A 12,297-nucleotide genomic window follows, 5' to 3' on the forward strand; every position below is an offset into this window, starting at 1 on the left:
AAAATCGGGTACCCGCGATTACCGCGATTTTCCCATAGAGAACAATGTTAAAAAGCCTGATTGACCGCGATTTTAGCGTTAAATGCCTCAATGCCCGCGATTTTCCCATAGGAATCAATGTTAAATGGGCTACAGAGCCCAAATAGCCCCAATTAACCCTTAAATGTCCCCCCAATTTTTGTACGCCACCCCACGATCCACGCCAACCCGAAGCGTGGCGAGCGCAGCGAGCCCGCGAGGGGCGGCGGTACGCGTCCTACGACCTTTTCATGCCCTACTATCCACGTCGGCGTGGAGTTGAGAATAGAATAGTGTGGCGAGCGCAGCGAGCCACCGAGCCCGAAGCGTGGCGAGCGCAGCGAGCCCCGCGAGGGGACGCGGATACCTTCACAGTTATCCGCGTCCCCTCGCGGGCTTCACAGGTGTCCGCGTGGCCACGGACACCTGTGAAGCCCGCGAGGGGACGCGCTTACCTGTGAAGGTATCCGCGTCCCCTCGCGGGGCTCGCTGCGCTCGCCACGCTTCGGGCTCGGTGGCTCGCTGCGCTCGCCACACTATTCTATTCTCAACTCCACGCCGACGTGGATAGTAGGGCATGAAAAGGTCGTAGGACGCGTACCGCCGCCCCTCGCGGGCTCGCTGCGCTCGCCACGCTTCGGGTTGGCGTGGATGGTGTGGTGGCCTAAAAAATTTTGGGGGACATTTAAGGGTTAATGGGCTCTGTGGCCCATTTAACATTGATTTCTATGGCCAAATCGGGTGGATTGAGGCATTTAACACTAAAATCGGGTCCATCGCGGCTTTTAACATTGCTTCCTATGGGAAATCGGGAGCATCGCGTCGCGGGCATCGCGGGTACATTTATGGCCGGCCGCGACGCGACCGACGCGATTTTTCAGGTTTAACATGGTTTTCAATGGGAAAATCGCGGGCATCGCGTCGGTCGCGTCGCGGGCAGGCATAAATGTACCCGCGATGCCCGCGACGGGCGCCGTTCTAGGTAAAGAGTACCGAGAATTGTGTCTCAAGTGCTGCTTTTAGTTGTAAATATCGAAAAAAATATGATCTAGGGAGGTTGAATTCATCTCTTAGTTCTATAAAGGTTTTTAGATGGCCAGTAGAATATACTTGACCAATGGTCGTAATTGAGTGGCTACTCCATACTTCTCGTACCTGGATTTTTGTTAGTTCCTTAAAGGTAACGGGGTCGTCTAGGGGGTGAGATGGATCGAGCCCCAGGGAGTTAAGCTGTTTGCTTGCCTCCTGCCAGGTTTTAATGGCTTGTCTTACAAGTGGTGGATCATTTGAGTAAAGCTTAGGTTGTAGAATCCTATTTTTAGGTTGTATATGGGGTGTGGCCAGGGCCACCAGTGCCTTTGCGGTGTCCGTCTCCTCCAGATCAACTAACCAGGGGCGCAGCTGCGTTAGCTGTGCCGCTAGGTAGTATAAACGAAAATCAGGCAGTCCCATACCCCCCCTCTCCCTGTCTATCATTAATTTATTTAAGTTCACTTTGGGGCGAGCATTGTGCCAAATAAAAGATGAAAATTTACTATTAAGCTTCCTAAACAATTTTTTAGGAAGAAAAACTGGGGATTGTTGGAGGATATATAGCAATTGGGGCAATAGCACCATCTTGATTATATTAACCCGCCCTGTCATGGTCAACGGGAGTCTGCCCCAGGATTTAAACTTTTTATCAAACTTGACCAGCAATGGATCAATATTCTGCTGGATAAATTCATCGGATTCTCGGGTGATCTGAATCCCCAAATACTTAAATTCATTTGACCACACCAAAGGGAGGGGGGGGGGGGGGGAGCTGGAGAAGAGGAGTATTGCCCAAGTACATGATATGGGACTTCCTCCAGTTGATTTTAAAACTGGAGAATTTCCCAAACCTCGCAATCACCTCCAGAACTTGAGGGAGGGAATCCCTGTAATCGTATAAATAAATTAAAAGGTCGTCTGCGTATAGCGAGACAGTATCACTTGAATTAAAGCTTTGTAGGCCTCGTATATTGGCATGACTTCTTATTAAACATGCTAGGGGCTCAATCGCTAATGAAAATAAAAGGGGGGATAGGGGACACCCCTGTCTCGTACCCCTAGAAAGCTTAAAGGCTGGGGATGTCCATCCATTTAGAGAAACCCTGGCCGTAGGATCATCGTATAACATTTGTACCCATTTAATATAGTCCCTTCCGAGTCCAAATGCTTTCAAAGTGGGCCAGAGATAGGACCACTCCACCACATCAAAAGCTTTAGTGGCATCCAGTGAAATCACCACTGGTTGGCCGTTGGGTTCGAGAGGGAGCTGTAGATGGGTATAAAGGCGGCGAAGGTTAGCGGAGGTCGACTTGCCTGGCATAAATCCAGATTGATTCGGATGGATAATTTTAAGAATATGCTTTTTAAGCCTGTTGGCCAGGATCTTTGCGAGGATCTTAGCCTCGTTGGTTAGAAGAGAAATGGGGCGGTATGAGTCACGATCATCCGCCTCCTTTCCCTGTTTGAGGATAATAATGATCTTTGCTTCCACCATCGATCGAGGGAGCCGCCCCTCCGCGAAGCTTCGATTTAAGGTCGTGAGGAGCATTGGGGCTATTTCAGTTATGTGTTTCTTAAACACCTCGACTGGAATCCCATCCAGCCCAGGGGCTTTATTCCCTGGGAGCTCTCTAATAGCCTGACTCAGCTCACTAATATTGATTGGTCTCTCGAGATCCTCACTATCGCTCATGGAGAGGCGGGGAAGATCAAGGTGGGCGATATACCCCTGCATTTCCTCGGGGGTGGTACTGAGCTCAGAGGTATACAAATTCTTAAAATAATCACAGAATAAATCCCCTATCTGTGGGGTGTCATAAATAAGATGGCCATCCAGATCTTTGATTGGGCCAATACAGGATGCGGGGGTCTCAGCCTTTGCTAGGTAGGCCAGATGGCGACCTGTTTTGTCCGCTGTTTGATATGTTTTACACGAGCGCTGATACATCAATCTCGTGTTATCATCCTGTATTGCCGTCATCCAAGTCTGTTGGGCCAGCTGCCAGTTGTCATAAGTTGTTTCAGATTTATTAGAAAGATATTTAAGTTCTAACTCCAGACATTTATCTTCCATATCCTGTAGGCGTGCTTTACTCGCCTTTTTTACCTCAGCTATACGTTTCCTGTATAACCCACGCATGTATGCTTTGAAAGCATCCCATTCAATTGCAGCTGTAGATGAGCCCAGGTTGATCAGCCAGTATTCCTCCCAGCCTGCCTTAATATCCTCCTCCTGTCCCATAAATTGTAGCCAGGTTGGGTTGAGTTTCCAGAATCCCTGGCCCCTCTCCGCCGCACCAGAGATCTCCAGGAGGATTGGCGAATGGTCAGATATGCCACGGGGTTTGTACTCCACATTACCAACATAGGACATAGAAGATCTTGTCACCAATGCCAAATCAATCCTGGAGAAGGTCTGGTACGACGGAGAGAAGCAGGAGAACTGTAATTTTTTGGGATTTCGCTCACGCCATATATCCACCCACCCGACATCTCCCAGGAAATTAGAGAAGGCAGTGTTACCTCCAGATGTAGTAGTGGGATTATTTTTCAGTCTGTCCAGTGTCGGATCCGATATATTATTGAAGTCCCCCACACACAAAACTTGAGCTGTGGGGTTAAAGGATATGAAGGCCACGGCCTTAATCAATGTCTCATATGAGAATGGGGGGGGGATATATATGGCTAAAATAAGCATTGGTATATTATTAATAAGACAGTCTAGAAAGACATATTTGCCTCCTGGATCTACTTCGACCCGATTTTTAGCAAAGTTTAGAGTTTTCCTAATAAGGATTGACACCCCACGCGACGTTGTGGAGAAGGGGGCATGAAAAGCCCACCCGACCCACCGTTGTTTAAGCGTCATGAGTTTATTGCCCACCAAGTGCGTCTCCATTAGACATGCAATATCTGCCCCATACGTTCGGATCTGGTTCATTACTAGCGAACGTTTAACCTTGTGGTTTAGGCCTCTAACATTCCATGATACCAACTTAATCATTATTTGCTTTACTCAATTCAAACATCCATATCGTACCATTTTGGATTTCCTCTCTTTTTTTTCCCTTTTCCTAGCTGGCACATATCTAGCTCCAACACTGCAGATGTCATAGCTCACACTGTCAGCAATGTGTCGCACATTGTATATGAAGAACAGAAACAGAGAAAGATAGCCAACATACCAATTAATCGTGCTTATAACTTGATAATACAGTGGGCCGGTCGAACCAATCATGCCCACCACCGGGTGGTAGCGCCCCTCCCCCCTCCCTGTATACCCTTTCCCTGTAGGCATACCTATCTCCCCACCCACCCTCCCCCTTGACACAACCGGACAATACACTGAAGAAAAAAAAAAAAAAGGGGAGAAAACAAACAAACAAAAACAGCAGACTTAACAACACACTCCTCACACCCGTGGGGGGCTGCTAGTCAAGCCACCAAGGTGCGGGGAGCTCCCGGGCAGGGTGGACAACTTCTCTAACTCAGTGTAATTCCTGGTCTAGTCAGCCGCCAGCTGCCGTCCCCCTGGGCTCCGCCTGTCGAGCCATTTTGCCGCGTCGTTGGGTGTATTAAAGAACATTGTTTCATTATCCGCCACTACCCTTAGCTTGGAGGGGAACAGCATAGAATATTTGTAATTGTGATCCCTAAGCTTTTTCTTGATATCAGTGAATTTAGCTCTGTCTTTCTGGACGTCCAGAGCAAAGTCTGGGAATACAGATACCCGGATACCATTCCAAAGCAAGGGCCCATCCGTACGGATTAGTCGGAGTATGGCATCCCGGTCTTGAAAGTTCAGGATTTTTGCAATCAAGGTGCGAGGGGGGGCACCTGGGGGTAAGGGTCTGGATGGCACCCTGTGGGCTCTCTCCACTGCAAATTGATCCGAAAAGGAATTCTTGCCAAATTTCTCGATCATCCATTTCATTATGAATTTAGGTACGTCTGAGCCCTCCTGTTGCTCTGGGAGCCCAACAAAGCGGAGATTGTTTCTCCTTAAGCGTCCTTCGGCATCCAGTATTTTGGCCTTGATTTCTGTCATTTGTTGTGACATGTTTTGAAGCTTTTGGCCCCATTGCTGATTTACATCTTCTAATGCCGATATCCGGACTTCAGTTTCTGTTATCCTCTCCACTGTATGTTTCAGCTCTGCTTTTACTGCAAGAATTTCTGTTTGTACAGTATTAATTTGGTCAGAGAGGCGTTGCTCACTATTGCTGATTGCCTCCAGCACTTGCTGCAGCGTGACTTCTGACGTTGTATTAATATTTGCAGTAGGACTTTTACTTTTTGTAGGGGTAGATGACGGGGTTGTTATAGGGGTTTGTGATGCATTTCCCCCTTGCGTGCGTGCATATCTCTCCAGCCGGGCAGCTGCCGCGGCATTACCAGCTTTGGGCATATTACAGTTTTGGCCTCTGGCCTGGGTGTATAGGGGAGCACAGGCAGAATCTCCGACTCTGTGTGGTAGTCAGGCTGGAGCAGCTATACCAAAGGATTTAGTTTGGCTTTAGTCCCACTTAAGGGAGATATAGCGTAAGGAGGTTACAGCCAGTTTGAGTACCACATATAGTTGATCACATGGGGAGACAGGCCAGCGAAAAAGAAGCCCCAGTACAGCGACACACAACTGCTATAAGACACAGTCCCACCTAGCACGTGGTATGCTTTAGCTTTGGCAATCCCCGTGAGTAAAATACTCCAGAGATATTGGCAATGTCATTTGCATATAAATAAACAAAGTAAAAATCAATACTGCACCAGGTTCTTGCTGCTTTTTGGGATGTTACTTCAGTCCCTGTTTGTGCGGATTAGGTGCTTACTGTTCTTAGGGTCAGCAGCAGGTGCAGTTTCCGGGTACTGGGAGCTCTCTCACTGTTCCTTTCCCCCGGCTCCAGCTGCTAGGATGGTCCAGACCACACACGCACACACTGAGATGAGGAACCGGTGCCTTGAGGCTTTCTCTCTGGAGCCTTACGGTTCCCCCAGGATAGGGATGCGCTGGCGTATCACCTGCCGTACACACCGCACGGCTCTGCTGCTCTAGGATCCCTCCGCCGTCCTGTCTGTAGCTGTGCCGCTTTGCCCTCTGGGAGCTTTCCGGAGCCTGACCGTGAGGTGCGTCTTCGTCCGGCGGCTATGGACGGAGCGCCAGCATGCAGCACACGGGACAACAGGCAATGGAGGCTGCGACCGGCTCGTGGCTGCGGAGACTGCCGGGTTGGGGCTGCTGGAACGCCTTGAGGCTTTCACTCTGGGATGAGCTGGCTATGGACGGAGCGCCAACATGAGCGCCAACATGCAGTGCACGGAACAGCAGGTAATGGAGGTAATGGAGGCTGTGACCGGCTCGTGGCTGCGGGGACTGCCGGGTTAGGGCTGCCGGAGGCGGCTGCAGACCATTAGGGGATATATACGTTCCACCTGCCCAGGAGCTCACGCGCCTACCTCCTCACTCCTGCACCGCCGTGGCCACGCCCCCCCATATTACTGGCTAATTAATCATCATTGGTTCACAGTGGTGCCAGTAATATATACATTGCTGACCTGTGCCAGCAATGTATATATTACTGACTTAACATTGGTGGCCAGCGGTGTGCTCCGTTTTGAGCAGGGCGGTGGGCAAGGCTAGCACCGCTTTGTGTTCTGGGGATGGGAGAGCCGGATGATCAGCAGGGGAGCAGGGGCTGCAGGGCTTTGCAGCAGCAGCAGCCAGCCGGCCCGGAGATGATGAGCGGGGCGGCGCGGTGTGGAGTAGGACCATCAGCAGGGTGAGTATATGACACTGGCGAGGGAGCGGGGGGAGGCAGCGGGGCGGGCCGCCGGGCTGAAAGTGGTTAATCTTTCAGCCCGAGGCAGCGTACACACATGGGGATGATGGATGAAACCATCCATCATCGCCACATCTGCTGGTAAAATCAGCAGATGAACCACTTAACTAGCGATGATGAGGGAGCGCGCATCATCGCTAGTCGGCAATCTGGGGGGGCATACACACTGGGCGATCTTCATCTGAAAATCGGTCAAAACTGCTGTTTTGACCGATTTTCATCTGAAAATCGTTAAGTGTATATGGGCCTTTACTCTGGCCTGGTAGTGATCATTGGAGCATTTTATCCTGAAGTGGTACTGTGCAATTGCCAGTGACAGATACAAGAATAACACCCATTGCACATGAATACAGGAAGTCTTACTGTGCAATTGTCAGTGACAGATACTGAGAATTATATTGCACATGGGCCCTTATTCACGTTCACGCGTACGGGCCGTGCACGTACGTTGTTTTTATTTTTTAACTACTGCGCGTGCGTATAGTTCTCAAAGTGTCGATTGTAAACCGTGTTTGAACGTAGCTTTCCGTGTGAAATTTGCTGTACGCAACCACACGGTCATTGGCCGCGAGCGCACGGACATTGTGGGCGTATTTATGGGAGCGGCCTGAATAATGAAGGAAAATGGGCGGACACGTGGGCGGACACGGGGGCGTACACACAAAATGCACGGTGCCACATCCGCAAACGCACCGTACATTTTCAGCCCAAAACTGGCGGACGCCAAAGAGTGCTCATGACCACTCTTACAACTACCGCGTTCGTGCGGACGGCTGATTGTGCTAATTTGCGCTAATTGAAATAAACATGTACACCTGTCTGCACTTGCCACTGCTGAAGGCTATTAAGTGTCAATCAGCATTTCTCTACCTGCAAGCCACACACAGCCCACAAACACATTGGTAGCTTAGATGTTGCAACTTCACAAAAATATCAAGGTTAGTGTTGTTTGTGAAAAGACTATTTATCCTAAAAGTTGATATATGTGCTGGTATTTTTCACGCCACCATATACACCTTTACTGCAAGTGGTATTTTCATCTTAACTAAACAGGACATTTCGGAGTCGACATGTGTCAACTTGTACAACTAAACTCTAATATTGGGTAGACATCATGTATGTACACACCTCTGTCACATTTCCCACCTTAAATGTGGGTTTGTGTCACATTTTGCTGTTGGCAATGTGTCCAGTGGCAATCACTCAAAGTTGCCTAGAAAATGGCATTTTCTGCATGTCTACATACAAGTTGTCCTTGCTAATCTGCTCATGTCTTCCACTATACACCCTCTGTTTGCTGCATGGCTGTGGAAGTAGTGTTCATTTATTTGGGTGGTGTTAAAATTGTACTTTATCCATCAGGTTGTGTAGGCTTTTTACTTTTGGATTTGGAAACTGGGCGCATGTAAACTCGTGTGCTGATACCCCATCCTCACCTCTTAAGTTGAGCAGCACAGGTGCTCACATTCAAATCATTACATGGGTGAACCACCACTACATGCACTGTACCAATGCTGTGGGTCAATCCTATAATTATGTTCTCATGTTGATCACAGTTCTGAACTTATTTTGCACAAAACACGTTTAGTTTTGAAAACAAATATTTTTATTGCTGTTCCCCATCACAGCCTTTTTTTGGGGGTGGGGGGTGGGGTGGGGTTGAATTTAAATATAATTTTTATATTAAAAAACAAAACAAAAAAACAACCAGAACAGAATTTTACATTGCATGTTACAGGTCAGACAGAACAGGTACATGGCGAAATGGCAAGGCCCAACAGAAAACAAGATGCATCATCCTGGAAGAATGCAACCCAGGATCCTCAGCATCAAGGCAATACCCAGCTTCTCAGAAGTCAGAATTAAAGATTTTAGTACCATTTGCTGGTGAATGGACACATGAAGCTTGCCACCAAAGCAAAGGACAAGTTTGGGGGCAAATAAACAGACAGGCAATAAGGTGACACCAGTTCATTTTTTCCGCCCTGTTTTCCCCTTGGATGGTGGGGATTTTCGGCCTGCAGCTTTGCGGCCTCTCCTCACGGTGGGCTGAGGAGGCTGGAGGTCTGAGGGGGGCACAGATGGGGCAGTTTGGGCTGGGGCAGCAGATGTGCTTGCTGCGGGAGCAGGCAGAAGCGCCCTGGCAGTGATGGAGAGGTCCGCCAGAATGTCATTCTGGCGGCTGGTTTGCTGTGCAAGGTTATTAATAGCAGCCACCAGAATGTCATTCTGGCGGCTGGCCTGGGTTGCCAAATTGGTCACAGCGGTTTCCACCTTCTCCATCACTGCCATGAAACGCTCCAGCCGCTCCACTTGCTCCACCCCTTGCTGCCAGATGGACCTCAGAAGGTCCTCCCTCTCCTCAGCCTGTTGTGGCAGCTGTTGTGGTGGCTATTGTGGTGGCTGCTGGACATGCGGGCCTGCAGAGGACGCTTGAGGGCACTCCACACTTTCCAGATCATCTATGTGGTCAAAACAGAAATTGTCACCATCACATGTTTAAACAATGCATTTCACCCTAAAAAATACAGGGCTAATAATTACCGGACAAGTCTGCAGCAAACATTTCCACCGGGAGCTCACTGTCCATGTTGGCCACCCCCCTGATCTCGCTGTCATCTATTATGTCCAGACACATGGACTCCAGGGGGGTGTACTCCAGTTTTTCTGGCATGGGCCCACTCCCGGTGGTGGTGCTGTGGGTTCTCCTATCGCTCATCTTCCTCTTCAGGCCCGTTTTAAAATCTTGCCACCTTAAAATTGAATTTAAAAAAAAAAAAATAAACACTACATATCTCATGCCATCTGCTACTATACAGTATTAATGCTGTTAATGTATCATTCAGACTACTATGCAATGTTTTTTTTTATCTTTTGCAAGCCTCACAGTGCATGTGACATTACAAAATTTAAGCACATCGCATACCACTATAAGTAGCCTTAGCACTTACAGGTACTTGTGTAGATTCAGGCCAGCCGATGTAGACATTGCATGCCATTAGGTAAGGCATGTGATGCAATACAATTTCTCAATTGTGTGGCCTGATTGTGCCCAAGTATCCACTTACAAGTTCTATGTATGGTGTTTAATCTGGGAAAACAAAACACATACTTCAGCTACTACTGTTTAAATCCACATTTAGAGATGCACAGTGACACATCTCCTCAAATTGGGCCCTTTTCTCACCTCACACCCGTGGTGCACATGTCACTTCCATATGTGCAGGTATAAATATAGTTTACTTGTACAAAAAATGGACAAGTGCATGTACACACATGTCAACACATTCCCTCCATGAATGTGTTCACATGTGACAAATAACTGAATGTAGTCATGTCAAATACACCTGCTTAATATTTGCACGGCTTAAAAAAAAAATATAGACCCATATCAATATAAGTAACGTCAAGCTAAACACTTGCCTTTTGCGGACCGACTGTTCATCCCTTTGAACTGGTGCCACCTTATTCACCTCCTCAGTAATTTGCCTCCAAGGGCGGTATTCTCTAAAATCCGCAGCCCTCTATCGCCGGGCATCGCATTTCTAATGACCGCATATTCTCTAAAATATGCGGTCATTAACGCAAGGGACAGCTCTTGCGGTAAGAGCTGTCCCTTGCGATGCGGTGCCGGCACTGGACTTCCGGGTCTATGACCCGGGAGTCCGTCTGCGCATGCGCAGACTGACGCGCCGGCCGCAGGGCATGCTGGGAGGGATCCGTGACGGATCCCTCACACACCGCTGTGGTAAGAAGCCCATAGGCTTCTGCAGGGAACCGCCAGCTTTTGCTGGCGATTCCCTCCGCAGCGGTGACACTGCAGAGGGACATTAGAGAATACAGAAATGCGGTAAAAACCCTGATAACGGGGTTTTTACCGCATTTCTGTTATAGAGAATCCCGCCCCAAATCTTGTCCTTTGCTGAAGGGGTCAGCTTCTTCTTTGCAAACTCGATCCATTCCCGGCCCTTTGGTATTAAAATCTGTAATTATGCCTTCGTAAAAGCTGGGTTCTTGCCTGGTTTGCTGGGATCCTGGGGTGCACGCTTCTTAGATGATTTACCCCGTTTTCTGCTGCGCCCGGGCCCCTCGACATGTACCTGTTCTGTCTGAGCTGGAACAAGCAATGGCAAATTCTGGTCTGGCTGGTTGGTGGAAGGCCCAGCCACAGGCACACTTGACCACCTCCTGAGGAAGCCGCTGATACGTGAAGGCGGAGAAACGCGTAGAGGGCGACGGGACATCAGTGGCGACTGGATACAAATTGATGGGAGTATAACACCGAGCGACCGCAGTAAAACTGCTAAAATCAACTGGTCACAGCAAAACTCCCAAGTACCAAGAGCCGGATCCCCACCATCTCCCAAAGGACATTCCTCAACAAAGAGTGAGTCTATAATCCACTAACATGTGCACATGAGTGGGGGACAGTTACTCCTAGCAATTAGGAGGTTTTAAATTGATACTAACCGGTTTTTTACTAACAAGATGGATTAACAAGTTGAACACAGTTCATATTAACAAATCCCAAATTGAGCATTGTTATATGTGTGTCTGTCTTGTTTGTCATAGTGGCCACAAAAATCAAAGTATATGAAATTTATTGTTAAATTGTTTTTAATGATGGGGGGCGGGGCCACGGCGGTGCAGGAGTGAGGAGGTGGGAGAGCGAGCTCCCTGACATGAGCTAAACCTAGCAATCCTGCGGACCCGGTCAATAACCTGATGCCCAGACAGAGTGCCTAAACCTGGGGGACAGATCTACCTGGAGGCTGTGGTCGTCCGGCGGTGCGTGGAACATTGTGGCGTGCTGGAGGGAGTGTGCAGCGACGGGCGGCATCTGAGTGCGAGAGGCGAGAGCCGGTGCTACGCCGGAGACGCAGGGGGGCGCAGTGGAGTGACGCAAGCAGAAAACCGAAAGCCGTGAGCCGGCGCGTCCTCCCTCCTACCCGGCACACAGCGTGGTGCTGAAAGGAGCGCATCTCCGGGAGGCAGCGCCAAACAGCAGCAAAACAGGAGGCTGAGCTGGCGCTGGCTGTGTAAGAGCCATCTTCTCCTCCGCATATACGGAGGAAACACGGAGGGACTGGCGGAAGAAGCAGCGGCAGGTGCATACAGAAGGCTGGGCAGGTGAAGGCTGTGAGAGAGCCATCCTCTCCCAGTCCATGAACAGAGCCCTGAAATTAAGTAGCCACTTGGCAGACGCTGCAGGAGGCAGACGGAGGTGCGAGTAAGCCTGGTGAGGGGTGGCAAGCTAGCACCCAATATAGACTCTTTATCGCCACTAAACTGCAGGGCTGCTCAGTAGCCCCACAGAAGCCCAGCAGAACTCCTCCTGAATAAAGGGCAAACCTGATCTGCGTCCCTGTGAAATGCGTACTGGATGTAACACAGCCAGCAGAGAATAAGA

General features: G+C 49.2%; 1 long non-coding RNA gene across 1 annotated transcript; it reads right to left on the reverse strand.

The window, feature by feature from the left end:
• Window positions 1–8,602: 8,602 nt before the first annotated feature.
• On the reverse strand, window positions 8,603–9,636 carry LOC146079463 (uncharacterized). Its single transcript, XR_014474545.1, has 2 exons — window positions 9,432–9,636; window positions 8,603–9,349 (listed from the first exon to the last, which is right to left on the reverse strand). It is a non-coding gene; the product is annotated as an uncharacterized LOC146079463 (long non-coding RNA).
• Window positions 9,637–12,297: the final 2,661 nt, after the last annotated feature.

Source organism: Crinia signifera, chromosome 5, assembly GCF_055691185.1.
Source record: "Crinia signifera chromosome 5, ASM5569118v1, whole genome shotgun sequence".
NCBI lineage: Eukaryota > Metazoa > Chordata > Amphibia > Anura > Myobatrachidae > Crinia > Crinia signifera.